Source organism: Neoarius graeffei, chromosome 14, assembly GCF_027579695.1.
Source record: "Neoarius graeffei isolate fNeoGra1 chromosome 14, fNeoGra1.pri, whole genome shotgun sequence".
In the NCBI taxonomy this organism is placed as follows: domain Eukaryota; kingdom Metazoa; phylum Chordata; class Actinopteri; order Siluriformes; family Ariidae; genus Neoarius; species Neoarius graeffei.
In genome coordinates, this window is record NC_083582.1 from 79,810,977 (window position 1) to 79,827,470 (window position 16,494).

The 16,494-nt window shown below is 43.0% G+C and overlaps 1 protein-coding gene across 5 annotated transcripts in view; it reads right to left on the minus strand.

Annotated features, from left to right (window-relative positions):
• The window catches only part of thrab (thyroid hormone receptor alpha b), a 333,280-nt gene that overhangs the window by 168,203 nt on the left and 148,583 nt on the right, over window positions 1-16,494 (minus strand). Inside the window, exon 3 of one of the 5 annotated variants that reach the window (XM_060940346.1) lies at window positions 8,391-8,463. The exons of the other annotated variants lie outside the window; for them this stretch is intronic. The gene's annotated coding sequence lies outside the window, so the exon portion shown is untranslated. The remainder of the gene's footprint in view (window positions 1-8,390; window positions 8,464-16,494) is intronic. 5 annotated transcript variants of the gene reach the window in all.

The window sequence follows — 16,494 nt, forward strand, 5'->3', positions numbered from 1 at the left end:
TAATCCCATGTGATCTCGTTTGGACGGCAAACCTGTTGGTACAGTTAAACGCAGCTAATCTTTATTCTCCGCTTTGACCTTTCCAATATGGCGGCGAGGATGACGTATGATTCTACGCGGAAGGCGGCGTCTTTAATGGTCCGGAATAAATTGAATGCTACGTTGATGGATTAATTTGCTCTTCTACGCCCTTTTTGAGGAATGTATTGTAGGACTTAAACCAACATCTGAAGAGGTGAGATCGCTCCTTTTTTTCCCTATTTTTGCTGGTGGGATTGACTCTGCCCTACGGGCTATTCACTCACTCTCTCTCTCTCTCTCTCTCTCTCACTTTGCACCATTACACAATAAATATTCACAGTGAAAATATTTTGTAAGCGCGTTTCATGAACCAAGTTATAGGATTTGTTGACAACTCGCATCGCAATGAGATCATTGGCACTACTGGTGTTAAGTATCAGACCATTTTATAAATGAATATTTTGCTGTAGAGCTGCAGTGTTTGTACAATTGCATGTTTTTGCTTCACTATTACTGTCACTATTCTGCTTCTTGCATTACTACTGTGAACTAACACTGAACATCATAATAATAATAATAATAATAATAATAATATCCAAGCTCGTGTTTCACTCTCACTAGTGCTCTGTAAGGCTTTTTCCTGGTGATATTCATTACACTTCTACCTGGCGTGAAGCACTCACAGTCATGTGGTTGTGACGTCATCGTAAACAAATCCGTTCTACTCATCCAGACGACTTCACAACGGCAACGTTGCCAGATCTTTCCACTCTGGAACCCGTTCTCAAAAAGATTGCGTTTTGGGCACCCAAAACGCCGGTGCCGTGTGGACGCCAGGCCTAAACGATAAGCAATTGTATCGGAGTCACCTGAATCCGTTGCCGTGTGGACAGGGCCTGAGAGGGTCAACAACCCATGTGACCTCAACGACTCTCCTTAGGGTTGCTTTTGGGCCACTAGAGGATAAACACCTGGAACTCCCCACTAGTCAGACAGAACTGAAGAAACCTTTCAGATAAGCGGTGAAACATCTTCAAGGATTTCAAGCAAGTCCAGTTGCCTTCTTTAGCACCTATGGATTACGATGACCTGGATGACTGAGAACCTTCACAGACATATCCAGATCTTCCATCACTTGATATGATAATACTTGCAAATTTTTTACATTAGCCTTTATATCAAGGGGGGAAATGATCACGTCTTATGAAATTGTAATATTGTTACATGTATCTTACTATAAAATTATGTCAGTAGATCTTTTCATAACTGTGTTGGGGAGATTATGTCTGGAATCTGGCAACATCAGAAGCATGATGGTGGGAAACTATGATTTAGCAATTTACAAAAATATGTGTTTCATGTTGAATGGAAATGAATGTCGTTGTTTTATTTGCTGAGAGTTCAAAACCAGATTACTCAACTACGCCTTATCACACAGAGAAACATCTCGCATCATCATAAAGTGTAAGTTCTGCTGTTTATTTTGCTCTGTGGTATGCTGTGATGTGAAGAAATTAATAAAGATATTACGTTGCAGAAGTTTGATGTTTTCATACCATGATTACAAAGCTCGGTTCTGCTCTTTCTTGTGATATGTGTTTGATATCTGTACAGTGATGAATTCATGAGTAATTCAAACAAGAGTAATGTGTGTGTGTGTGTGTGTGTGTGTGTGTGTGTGTGTGTGTGTGTGTGTGTGTGGAGATGGACACAGAGCCTGATGCAGATCGCTATGTAAGTTGGATTAAATATGATGTAAATTCAAAGTTATTTTTCTTGCCAAGACTTCGTCATATAGACAAGCCTGTAACATCTTCGGAAAGGTCAAGTCGTGTCGTTTCATGTGATATGCAAATCAACTCGCTGTGATGAAAACTTGCTGAGAAATTCTACAGAGAATAAGGGATGTGACGTTGTGTCGGTCTGGTTCACAGGGTTAACAGCTGTGTTAATAAAACTGTGATGGTGTTTGCGCTGTTGTCAGAGCTGCTGCTCCAGAAAATGAATCAACACTTGCAGCATTTTTCGATTTGCACAATAATCATGTGACTTTATTCACATAATTTTTGACCAATTTATGAAAAATCTCTGGTTTTCTAGCTCATATATTTCCTTAAAGCTGTCACCACAGTAACAGGATACAGCACACAGTGCACAATTTCACCCTGCTTTCCCGAGAGCATCTCTTCATTTACGCCTTTGTCAAGATTTTTCTTCCGCGCGCACGCACACACACAAAATCGCATAATTACATTTCTGAATATTTCAACACTTCTGCCTGGTGTGAAATGACAAAGTCCAGCCTGTGTGCTGAAAGATTTGACATCTGAAGCCTTTATGAATGAAGCCTGCAGTCATAAAGTTTTATAGCCTGGACATCAATCAATCAATCAATCAATAAACATTTATCCTTCAGTGCCATGGTGAACATAAGCATTAATATGTATTAATGTCATGTGACCTGAAGCATGGAATTTATATTTCATTTTGTATTTTATGAAGATTTAAGACTTCTAACCATCATCATAAACATACAAGGCAAGTCATTTAATAATATGGTAATGAAGGAACACTTTCTTTTTTGTTTTAATCAAAGGCAGTTAATAATACCTTGTTATTTAATTTCATTCATTTAAACACAGTTTTGAAGGGTGTGTAAACTTCTGCACTCAGTAGTTAATACAATCGCTCTGAAGTAGAAACTAGAAATGATGTTAAACATCTCCAGCATTACAGATGATCTTTTCTCAGGAAAAGCAATATTTTTTTGTGGGGAAACAGAAAAACTTTTTAGTAAATATTAATTAACAATTTTGTAAAGAATTAATTAAGCGAATATGTAAATTTAGATTATTAAGATTTTATTTATTTGCTTGAATTAATAATAAATACAAACAAAAATTCAAAAATATATTAATATTTTCTTCTATTTATTTAAAAGGTCACCTTAGATCAAAGTACATTTTCAAGTCATTAAAATCATGTAAATATAATAATAATAATAATAATAATAATAATAATAATAATAATAAATGTGTTTACGTTTACAGTCATGAAGGAAGTATGTAAAAATATTGTATGGTGAATTAATTGTCAGCGTACTTCATAAAAACATATAAACAGTTAAAAAATGCTTATCCTGTTTCTGGATGATTTATAAATAACTTTATTAAGGTAGGGGTTTTGTTTTGTGTTTTTTCCCGACTCAAGGTGAAGCAGCAGCAGGAAATCTGTCATTTCACTAGTTATTTTAAATGTTTCCTTTTGCATAAAAAAGGCCAGCGTGAACCCACCCAAGAAAGATATAGCAGGGTTTATTTATTTATTTATTTATTTAATTAATTAATTAACAGATTTAATGGTGTTATTTATTACTGAAATTAAATCAAATTGTCATGTCTTTTTTTTCAGGCATGTTTGGTAGTGGAGGTTTAGCTTGCTGTAGATTTTGTTTTGTAGCTCTGTCACGTCAAGTTTCCTCGCTTATAAAACTAACAAGCAACGGAATCCTCCAGTTTAGCATCGTGAGTCAAAACGTGCCCCAAATAACACAGTGACTGACATAACTGACGTTACCAGTAGATGTCATACTGGAACGAGTGACTCACATTCATGAGGATTCGATGCAGTTTATTTATTTATTTATTTATTTTCGGGAGGAGGGTATTTGAGCACCACAGCTAATAATAGGTTAGTGTTGGACTGCACTTCCAACTGGTAACTTGGACACTGTTTCGTGTTCGTCTCTGGTGCAAAAGGAAACCATTTAGAAAACGTTAAAGCTATTAGTGAAATGAGAGACATCCTGCTGCTGCTTCACCAAAATGGTGCACGTTTTACGTTTAGCCAAATTGTTGCTTTCTGATTTTGTCCGAATCTGCACGTGTCTGGATGCACAGAAATACATGCGTGTGTGTGTTTCTGATGCCTAGATGTCAATATAGTGCTAACCCTGACTAACCACTGCTCTTTTAGTTTGTTAAATAAATAAATAAATAAAATTAAAAAGACCCCCCCGCAGTGTTTTTTGTTTGGTTGTTTTTTGTTTTGTTTTTTTGGAAGAATCCCCAAAAGGTCAAACCTGTCAGATATTCCTATCCGTCACACATCATTCACTCATCACTCACCCATCACTCACTCACACATCACTCTCATTGCTCAAACACATCACTCGCTTATCACATACCACTCACTCACTAATCACTCAGTCACACATCACTCACTCATCACTCAGTCACACATCACTCACTCATCACTCAGTCACACATCACTCACTCATCACTCAGTCACACATCACTCTCTCATCACTTATCACATACCACTCACTCACTAATCACTCAGTCACACATCACTCACTCATTTTTCAAACATCACTCACCCATCACTCACTCACACATCACTCTCATTGCTCAAACACATCACTCGCTTATCACACATCACTCACTCATCACTCACTCACACATCATTCACTCATCGCTCAAACACATCACTCACTCATCACCACCCATCGCTCAAACACATCACTCACTTATCACACATCACTCACTCATCACCACCAATCACTCACTCATCACTCAAACACTCATCACTCACTCATCACCACCCACCACTCACCCATTGCTCAAACATCACTCAATCACATCACTCACTTATCACACATCACTTACTCGTTACTCACTCATCACCACCCATCACTCACTCATCACTCAATCACACATCACTCACTTATCACACATCACTAACTCGTCACTCACTCATCACCAACCATCACTCAATCACATCACTCACTCATCACTCAAACACACATCACTCATTCATCACTCAGTCATACATCACTCACTCAAATCACTCATTACTCGTCACAGTGAGCAGCTCGGCTTTGCGCGAACAAAAGATTAGATTAGATAAAACTTTATTGATCCCTTTGGGAGGGTTCCCTCAGGGAAATTAAGATTCCAGCAGCATCATTACAGATAAACAGAGAAAAGAAATAGAGAAAAACTTCTAGATAAATTAAAATAAATTAAGTATTTACATATACAAATATAAAAGAATAAGATATGGGGAAGAGATGAAGGGGGAGGGAGGGAGGGACGGTAAGTGTGTGTGTGGGAAGGAGGAAAGATATTGCACTTTATATTGCACATTGTCCGGTATTGCTTTTTGTCAGGCTAGGCTGCTGCTCCTTCCCGTCCTCTGTCCTCCTGTTCCCCCTCCTCCCCCCCAGAGAGGAGTTGTACAGTCTGATGGCGTGAGGGACAAAGGAGTTTTTGAGTCTGTTCGTCCTGCACTTGGGAAGGAGCATTCTGTCACTGAACAGGCTCCTCTGGGTGCTGATGACGGTGTGCAGAGGGTGACTGGCATCATCCATGATGTTCAGTAGTTTGTCCATAGACCTCTTCTCCGCCACCGTCACCAGAGAGTCCAGCTTAATGCCGACCACAGAGCCGGCCCGCCTGATCAGTTTGTCCAGCCTGGATGTGTCCTTTTTGGATGTGCTGCCCCCCCAGCACACCATGGTGTAAAACAGGACACTGGCGACCACAGACTGATAGAACATCCACAGGAGTTTCCTGCAGATGTTAAAGGACTGCAGCCTCCTAAGGAAGTATAGCCTGCTCTGTCCCTTCCTGTATAAGTGATTGGTGTTACAAGTCCAGTCCAGCTTGCTGTCCAGCCACAGCCCGAGGTACTTGTAGGAATCCACAGCCTCCATCTCGACTCCCTCGATCAGAACTGGTCGTGACCTTGGTCTGGACCTCCCAAAGTCAATGACCAGCTCCTTGGTCTTTGAGGTGTTGAGCTGCAGATGGTTCCTGTTGCACTACACAGCAAAGTCCCCCACCAGGCTCCAATACTCCTCCTCTCTGTCGTCACTGATACACCCAACGATAGCTGTGTCATCGGCGAACTTCTGAATGTGATACAGCTCCGAGCTGTAGCAGAAGTCCGCGGTGTACAGGGTGAAGAGAAGAGGGGCCAGCACTGTGCCCTGGGGTGCTCCGGTGCTGCTAATCACAATGTCAGACGTGATGTCCTTCAGCCTGACGTACTGCGGCCTGTCAGTGAGGTAGCTGGAGATCCAGATGACCAGGCAGGGGTCCACTCGCATCCTGTTCAGTTTGTCCTGAAGCAGTAGGGGATGGATGGTGTTGAAGGCACTCGAGAAGTCCAAGAAGAGGATCCTCACTGTGCCATTTCCTTTATCCAGATGCGAGTGGGCTCAGTGTAGCAGGTAGAGGATGGTGTCTTCCACACCATCACCTGCCCAGTATGCAAACTGCAGACAGTCCTGGGCATGTTGTACCTGGGGTCTGAGGAGGCTGAGGAAGAGCCACTCCAATGTCTTCATCAGATGTGAAGTGAGTGCCACCGGTCAGAAGTCGTTCAGCTCTCTGGGCCTATTCTTTTTGGGAACTGGAACGATGCATGATGTCTTCCAGAGGGTTGGCACTCTCCCCAGCTGCAGGCTGAGGTTGAAGATGCATTGGAGTGGTTCACCCAGTTCAGCAGCGCAGGTCTTCAGTAGTCAGGGACACACCTTGTCCGGGCCTGCTGCTTTCCTGGGGTGAAGCTTCCTCAGTTGACCTCTGACCTGGTCTGCAGTAATGCATGGAGGAGTCTGTGTTGAGGTGGGGGAGGAGGGGCTGCTGTGGTGACTGGGGGGAGGTGTGTTGAGGGAAGAAGGAGAGATGGCTGCGGGGAGGGTGGGGGGGACATGGGCTGGTTGAACCAATTGAAGAAGTCATTCAACTCGTTCACCCTCTCCACTGTCCCCTCAACGACTCTGGTTTTTGTGTTGTGGCCTGTGATGGTTTTCATACATTCCCAGACCTCCCTCATGCTGTTCTCCTTCAGCTTCTGCTCCACCTTTCTCCTGTAGCTGTCCTTAGCTTCCCTCATGCAGCGTTTCACCTCCTGCTGTGCTGCTTTCATTGCCTCCCTACCCCTGGTCCTGAAGGCGGCCTTCTTCCTGTTGAGGACAGCTTTGACTTCCTATGTTACCCATGGCTTGTTATTAGGGTAACACTGTACAGTCTTAGCGGGGGAGACCACGTCTGCACAGAAGTTGAGGTAATCCGTCAGACAGTGTGTCAGCCCCTCTCTGTCCTCACAGTGTGGGCTAAGCAGCACATCCCAGTCCATGATGTCATAGCAGTCCCTGAGGGCATCTTCCATTTCAGGGGACCACCTCCTGATGGAGCTAGTTGTTGCAGGCTGCCTTTGGACCAGGGGGGTGTACTTCGGCTGTAGAAGAACCAGGTTGTGGTCAGACTTCCTTAGTGGGGGGAGGGGTGTGGCTCTGTATGCATCCCTCACATTAGCATACAGCAAGTCAATTGTCCTGTTGTTCCTTGTTGGACAATCCATAGCCTGGTAAAAAGCAGCCAAAGTAGAGTCCAAAGTAGCGTGATTAAAGTCCCCAGAAATGATGATAAATGCCTCAGGGTGCTGTGTCTGCAGCCTTGCTGTGACAGAGTGAATCCTCTCACATGCAGCGGCTGCGGCTGCCCTCAGAGGGATGTAAAACACAGACGGTGATCTCGTGACTGAACTCCCTTGGCAGATAATATGGCCGCAGGCTAACAGCTAGCAGCTCCAAGTCCGGGCAACATAAAACTGTCTTTATGGAGATATGTCCCAGGTTACACCAGCAGTTGTTAACATAAATGATGAGTCCCCCGCCTTTGCTTTTCCCGCATGTGTTAGTGTCTCTGTCGGCTCTCACAGCAGTGAATCCCAGCAGGTCCGAGGTGTGTTAGCCATGTCTCTGTAAAGATAAATAAGCTGCTCTCCCGGTAAATCCGCTGGTTGTTCAGAGCGGAAAGCTCGTCGACTTTATTCGGCAGGGAGTTCACATTCCCCATGATAACGGAGGGAATGGATGGTTTGTAGCCCCGCCGGTTGTCCGCTAGCCTAACCTTTAGCTTAGCTCTGGCTTTCCACCCCCTGGGTTTCCTCCTCAGCTCGGCCGGGATGGGGTGTCGTATCCCGGCTCGTCCCATTGTTTTCAGGGCCAGCAGCTCCTCTCTCGAATAAGTGAGAAAACTGGCTCCTGGCTGCATGTTAAAGTTAAAAATATCCATGTTATATAGTTAAACACACTATGTCTTTGTAAGAAGAGCAAAAAATTAAAAAAGGTGGAAAAAACAGGTTTGAAGAGCTAAAAACTACAGAGCTACTGGAGAGGCAGCCGTCTCACACAGCGCCCATACGAATACCATATACCATAAAAGACGAACATAGAGGCATCCTTTATAGCTCAAATGCACAGAGGTTGGAAATGGTGCAATTCTGAGTTTCCACTTTGCAGGCAATTCAAACACACACACACACACACACACACACGGTGTGAATAGAGTCCCTACCCCCACTTCTTTGGTCTCCAGTTCTGTTAAAAATAGCATGGCCCTTGGGGGGGAAAACAGGTTCCACTGGTGACTGTATAAAAGAATGCAAGAGAAAAGAGATAGAAAAGATAGAAAGAAGAGTGAGAACCACAAATGTTCACGCATGCACACATACACACATACACGCGCGCGCGCGCACACACACACACACGGTCTACACGTATATAGTTTTACAGTTATATTTACGCACCCTTCCATGGAAGTGCATCTATCAAGAAAAGCCCCCATCCCCCTCAACCAACACACACACACACACACACTTTTTTTTCCCCTCCAGGGTTTAAAGCCTTAATCAGTGATCAAAAGGAAATATTTTAGCTCTTGTAGTTTAAAAAAAGCTGGTTTTGAAATATCTATCTATCTATCTATCTATCTATCTATCTATCTATCTATCTATCTATCTATCTATCTAATTATTTTTGACACTACCCAATCATTGTGAGGACATTTAGACCTTTTTGGGTCCTCATAAAGTGCTAAGTATTTACACACACACACACACACACACACACTCTCATGTTGAAGATATATCCTCCATCTTGGTAGACTCTTTGCCTACTGCTGTTAGTGTGTGTGTGTGTGTGTGTGTGTGTGTACATGCTGCATGAGCCTGTGGAAGAAAGAAGAATCAGGTCAGTAAAAAAAGCCCGACTTTGACCAAAGTTCACTCAACGGCCATCTTGGCGATGCCCCGGGGCAGTTATTTTCAGTCGTACAAAATGAGATGAGACTCAAAAACCCTGAACTGACATCCGGGCAATAATGGAATAAATACCCCCACCCCCCACCTAAATGATGTATGAAGTGCACTAAATATCCTCGTGGAACTCTTTGGGGATTCAGCCGGGATCTGAATTTTCTACTGTTCTGGCTTTTCGGTTTTTATTTCACAGGAAATTAATCAACAATCAAATTTGTATTACATACTTTATATTTTTAAAGGTGTTCAAACTTGATAATTAATGATGAGGAAATTATTAATTTAAAATATGTTGTGCCACAAGAATGTGAATTTCAGAAGTTTAAAAGCAGTTTTAAATTTTGAATTGAATAAAATGATAACAAATAAAAAATCCAAATCATAGTCAATGGACAGTGCTGTAGTCGAGTCACTAAACCTCGAGTCCGAGTCCAGTCTTGAGTCCCCAGTGTTCACGTCTGAATCAAGTCCAAGTCATTAAAAAAATCCGAGTCGAGTTTGAGTCGAGTCCAAGAAGAAGACTCCAACCGCACCATGTGACGGTGTCTGTTTCAGCGCCATTAACATTAGCTTGTTCCTGAACATGGCGTATGAACAGGTGAGTGTGCTTCTCTTTATCAGGGAGTGTGAAGTCTTCTGTCAGAGACGGTTGGGAGACGGATGTAAGTGCAGAAGGCGTGTTTATTAATACAAGTGAAGACAGTAAACAATCCAGAACGGCAGGCAAAATTGTAAAATGGTGACACAGGCAATAGGTCGAGCAAGGAACAAACAGGCTATCGTAGACTCAGCAGGATCAAAGACGAGAAACAGGAAATCAGGAAACCAAACAAGGAAATAAGGCTCGGTAACGTGTCAGCAACACAACTCAATACTTCGCAAAGTAAGTGTGTTTTCACAGTTTTTATATCGGCGCGCTGTTTGCGCCTTAATCCTGTGCAGGTGCGAGTTGTTTACAGTGCGCGTGAGAGTCTGCTTGGCGCGAGCGCTGTCCGGAGCGCCTGAGAGTCTATCTGATGCATGAGCCAAGGTGCGCAGGTGTGACACCCTTACACGAAATTAGTACAAAATTAATGTAGAAACAAATATCTTAAGCCAGATTATTATGGCATGTTACAAAAAATAAAGAAAAAATCAGAGTCCTCGTCTCCAATTTCCAAGTCCTAATGTAGTTAATGCACGAGTCCGAGTCATCACTGCTCAAGTCCGAGTCAAGTCACAAGTCCTTAAAATTAGAGCACGAGTCGGACGAGAGTCCAAGTCCTGGACTTGAGTATTACAACCCCGATTCCAAAAAAAGTTGGGACAAAGTACAAATTGTAAATAAAAATGGAATGCAATGATGTGGAAGTTTCAAAATTCCATATTTTATTCAGAATAGAACACAGATGACATATCAAATGTTTAAACTGAGAAAATGTATCATTTAAAGAGAAAAATTAGGGGATTTTAAATTTCATGACAACAACACATCTCAAAAAAGTTGGGACAAGGCCATGTTTCCCACTGTGAGACATCCCCTTTTCTCTTTACAACAGTCTGTAAACGTCTGGGGACTGAGGAGACAAGTTGCTCAAGTTTAGGGATAGGAATGTTAACCCATTCTTGTCTAATGTAGGATTCTAGTTGCTCGATTGTCTTAGGTCTTTTTTGTCGTATCTTCCGTTTTATGATGCGCCAAATGTTTTCTATGGGTGAAAGATCTGGACTGCAGGCTGGCCAGTTTAGTACCCGGACCCTTCTTCTACGCAGCCATGATGCTGTAATTGATGCAGTATGTGGTTTGGCATTGTCATGTTGGAAAATGCAAGGTCTTCCCTGAAAGAGACGTCGTCTGGATGGGAGCATATGTTGCTCTAGAACCTGGATATACCTTTCAGCATTGATGGTGTCTTTCCAGATGTGTAAGCTGCCCATGCCACACGCACTAATGCAACCCCATACCATCAGAGATGCAGGCTTCTGAACTGAGCGCTGATAACAACTCGGGTCGTCCTTCTCCTCTTTAGTCCGAATGACACGGCGTCCCTGATTTCCATAAAGAACTTCACATTTTGATTCGTCTGACCACAGGACAGTTTTCCACTTTGCCACAGTCCATTTTAAATGAGCCTTGGCCCAGAGAAGACGTCTGCGCTTCTGGATCATGTTTAGATACGGCTTCTTCTTTGAACTATAGAGTTTTAGCTGGCAACGGCGGATGGCACGGTGAATTGTGTTCACAGATAATGTTCTCTGGAAATATTCCTGAGCCCATTTTGTGATTTCCAATACAGAAGCATGCCTGTATGTGATACAGTGCCGTCTAAGGGCCCGAAGATCACGGGCACCCAGTATGGTTTTCCGGCCTTGACCCTTACGCACAGAGATTCTTCCAGATTCTCTGAATCTTTTGATGATATTATGCACTGTAGATGATGATATGTTCAAACTCTTTGCAATTTTACACTGTCGAACTCCTTTCTGATATTGCTCCACTATTTGTCGGTGCAGAATTAGGGGGATTGGTGATCCTCTTCCCATCTTTACTTCTGAGAGCCGCTGCCACTCCAAGATGCTCTTTTTATACCCAGTCATGTTAATGACCTATTGCCAATTGACCTAATGAGTTGCAATTTGGTCCTCCAGCTGTTCCTTTTTTGTACCTTTAACTTTTCCAGCCTCTTATTGCCCCTGTCCCAACTTTTTTGAGATGTGTTGCTGTCATGAAATTTCAAATGAGCCAATATTTGGCATGAAATTTCAAATTGTCTCACTTTCAACATTTGATATGTTGTCAATAGCCTAGGTCACAACCGGACGTACGATTTTTTGGCCGTGCGATTTTTGGCGTTTCCCAAATCGCTGCGTTTTTTTTTGTTAGTGGAGAAAGACGCGTGTTGGCTGTAAGTTTGTCTTGCAACCTGAAAAAAAAAAACGTAAGCGCCCGTAGAGTTTGTTTGACATGACAAAGAACCTCTGCGGCCAGTCTGCGGCCAGTCTACGGCTCGAAAATCAGCACATCACACGCGCGCCCTCCGTGCGTTTCTTGCATTTTTTGCACGTAGACCGGCCGTAGGAGCACATACGGCCGGTTGTGACCGAGGCTTATGTTCTATTGTGAATACAATATCAGTTTTTGAGATTTGTAAATTATTGCATTCCGTTTTTATTTACAGTTTGTACTTTGTCCCAACTTTTTTGGAATCGGGGTTGTACAAGCCTGTCAACAGAATATCATTTGATATAAATGCTATATTACAACCCCAATTCCAAAAAAGTTGGGACACTGTGTAAACTGTAAATAAAAACAAAAATGTGATAATTTGCAAATCATAGAAACCCTATATTTCTTTGAAAATAGTACAAAGACGGCAGATCACATGTTGAAACTGAGAAATTTTGCTTTTTGAAAAATATGTGCTCATTTTGAATTTGATGTCAGCAACACGTTTCAAAAAAGTTGGGACAGGGGCATGTCTACCACTGTGTTGCATCACATCTACTTTTAACAACACTCTGTAAATGTTTGGGAACTGAGGAGACCAATTGCTGGAGTTTTGAAAGAGAAATGTTGTCCCATTTTTGCACGATACACAATTTCAGTTGCTCAGCAGTTCGGGTCTCCTTTGTCATATTTTGAGCTTCATAATACACCAAATGTTTTAAATGGGAGACAGGGCTGGACTGCAGCAGGCCAGTTTAGCACCCGGACTCTTTTACTACAGAACCATGCAGTTTTAATATGTGCAGAAAGCAGTTTGGCATTGTCTTGCTGAAAGAAGGAAGGCCTTCCCTGAAAAATATTTTGTCTGTATGTCAGCATGTTGCTCTGAAACATGTATATATCATTCAGCATTAGTGATGCCTTCCAATATGTGCAAGTTACCCAATGTCACGTACATTAACGTCCCCTCATACCATCACAGATGCTGCTTTTGAGCTGCGCACTGATAACAAGCCGGATGGTCCCTCTCCTCTTTAGCCTGGAGGACGTGGTGTCCATGATTTCTAAAAAGAATTTCTACTTTTGATTCGTCAGACCTCGGGACAGTTTTCCACTTCGCCTCAGTCCATCGTAAAAGAGCTCGGGCCCAGAGGAGGGGGCGGGGTTTCTGGATATTGTTTATATCTGGTTTTAACTTGCATTTGTGGATGCAGTAATGAAGTGTTTTCACAGACGATGGTTTTCTGAAGAGTTCCTGAGCCCATACAGTGATTTCCACTACAGACACGTGTCGGCTTTTAATGCAGTGTCTCCTGAGGGCCTGAAGATCACAGGCATCCAGTGTCAGTTTTCAGCCTTGTCTCTCGCATACAGAGATTTCTCCAGATTCTCTCAATCTTTTAATGATATTATGGACCATAGATGATGTGATCCACAAATTCTTTGCAATTTTACATTGAGGAACGTTATTCTTAAATTGTTGTACTGTTTGCCCACGCAGTCTGTCACAGAGCGGTGAACCCCGCCCCATCTTTACTTCTGAGAGACTCCGCCTCTCTGGGATGCTCTTTTTTACCCAATCATCTTACTGACCTGTTGCCAGTTAACCTAATTACTTTTTTTTAGCATTACACAACTTTTTCAGTCTTTTGTTGTCCCTGTCCCAAGTTTTCTGAAACGTGTTGCTGACATCAAATTCAAAATGAGCAAGGATTTTTCAAAAAACAATAAAATTTTTCAGTTTCAACATTTGATTTGTTGTCTTTGTACTATTTTCAATGCAATATAGGGTTTCCATGATTTGCAAATTATCACATTCTGATTTTACTGATGTTTTACAGAGTATCCCAACTTTTTTGGAATTGGGGTTGTACAATACTCAGTTATAAAACATTACACTGAACTGATATCTGATTTGTCTCAGTATTTAACCAATAAAGGGTGAACAGTAAAATGCTTAGACATTAAAAGCTACTTGTGAACCGGACAGAGTCTGGCAACGGCATGTAACGGTGGCGTTTTATAAACACTGCTAACTGACTACAGCAATAAAACAATACTCAGAAGTGCATCATGATGTTAATATCACAGCACTGATATTATATGATCATATCTCTCATCCTGATGTTCACTACAGACTTATAATCAATTTTCTTTATCTGCATCCTGTATAAGAAGGTTCACATGTGGCATTTGAGTCAGTGGACTAAATTAGCCCATTAGCATGAGGGTGGGGGAGGGTGCTGACGAGGCTGACTGATTACTTTGGGAAGGAAGAAACTGGAGCAGCATCAGTGCCACAAATGGAAAATCCAGATCTATCACTGTAGTGAGGATCTGCACGAGAGACTGCAGAGACAGGGACTGAGAGACAGAGAGGGGGAGGTGGGCAGTGACAGTGGTAGAGGCTTAGGCAGAGACTGAAATAGAAACAGAGGCAATGCCAGAGGCACAAACACAGGCAGTGCCAGAGGTAGAAACAGAGGCAGTGCCAGAGGCACAAACACAGGCAGTGCCAGAGGTAGAAGCAGAGGCAGAAGCAGAGGTGGAGACCGAGATAGAAAAAGAGGCAGACTGAGACAGAAACAGAGGCAGAGACAGAGGTAGAGAGAAAGGTAGAGACTGAGATCAAAACAGAGACAGTGCCATAGCCAGAAACAGAGGCACAGAATGAGACAGAAACAAAGGAAGTGACAGAGACAGAGGCAGTGACGTGACAGAGGTATATGCTGAGGCAGAGACAGAAGCTGAGACAGAAACAGAGGCAGAGACAAAGGCAATGACAGAGGCAGAAGCTGGGACAGAAATAGAGGCACTGAAAGAGCCAGAGACATAGGCAATGAAGTGATAGAGGTAGAGACTGAAGGCCAATTTATGCTGACAACCCAGTCCTTGCAGACGGCGTCGCAGATGGCGTCTGCGAAGCCCCCCCTTCACAGACGCTCTGCGCGCACCTCCCAAAAATTGTGACCACTGCAGACAGCCTCGCAGACAGCGTCGCAGACAAGAGGGCTCTGATTGGTCCACTCTACATCCGCTGTACACACACTTCCGCTTCCCTACTTTCCCGGTTTGGTTTGTTTTCACGACCGCCATTTTTAAAAACATGAGCGAAGATGGATCAGCACGAAGAGCGGTTGATCGAGGAAGTGAGGAAGTACGTACATCTATACGACTCCAGTTCTAGTCATTATCTCTATCTCCGGAGGATAAACACTCCACTAACCACACCCACCAACTACTCCTAGCGATTTCGCGACTTTGCGCCCCCTTGCGTTGTGGCGGTGAATAACATCGCGCACGCCTATTACTCCCCGCTCAACGATAAATTACAACTGTCTGCGAAAAGCTATCTGCGAAAGCCTTGTCGCAAGAGCATGCAAAGGCCTTGAGGCAGAGACTGGGACAGAAACAGAGGCAAAAGCAGAGACTGAGGCAACCCCAGAGGCAGAGAGTGAGGAAACTGCTGACACAGGCAGAGAGCTACCCCATCCATGCCCATCACTGGCTGCTGGAGATGTACAACGTGGCCTCCAACACCTGCTCACGTTCTCTGCAGTATTCCACTTTTGCTATTCCGGAATTTAAAGGTGATCTCATATCCATCATACACAGTACAATCCCATACAAACCCTGACTGCTTCCTATAGATGAATTATTAAAGGCTATGCATGTTTAGTGATTTATATCTACAGTGCTTTACTGTCCGGTTCATTCATTCATTGCTTGATCTTCAGTAACCACTTTATCCTAGCAGATCTGAAGCCTATCCCGAGAACATGGAGCATCAGGTAGGAATGCATCCTGGATGGGACATCAGTCCATCAAAGGGCATCCTGCAACCACATATTCATACTTGGGGACAATTTATAGTTCCAATTCCACCAGCATGTTTTTAGAGGAAACTGGAGAACCTGGAGGAAACCTCCACAGGGAGAGCATGAGAAACTCCACCCAAACAGTAACCTGAGCTCTGGATCAAACCAGGAACCCTGGAGCAATGAGCCAGCAATGTCAATCACTGCACCAGCCCCAAACTATTTCAATCCAATTTCAATCACTAATGACAAACGTGACATGAGGAAGAAACCAGACTCAAAAGAGAACCTGTCCTGGGTAACACTGGATAGTGAGATTCCCCTGACTGGTTCCTTTCAGTGAGGGTCTGTGATTTTGTCATATTATCTCTTCTTTTATAGCCAATGCACAGTGAATTATTTATGGATGTAGAAATTAAATAAATGAGCAGTTATTTCCAGAAGGTTCCTTCACATCCTGCCTGCATGTCCCGACACTTTGCAAACATACTGTACTTCATCATAGCCATGTTTTGCAATCTAAACAAAGATCTTTCCAAAAGCCTGAGCAGCTGACGCTGGAGCAGAGGTAAAACATCTCATAAAACTGGCTTCCTTTCATGCCTTCGTTTCCTCTGG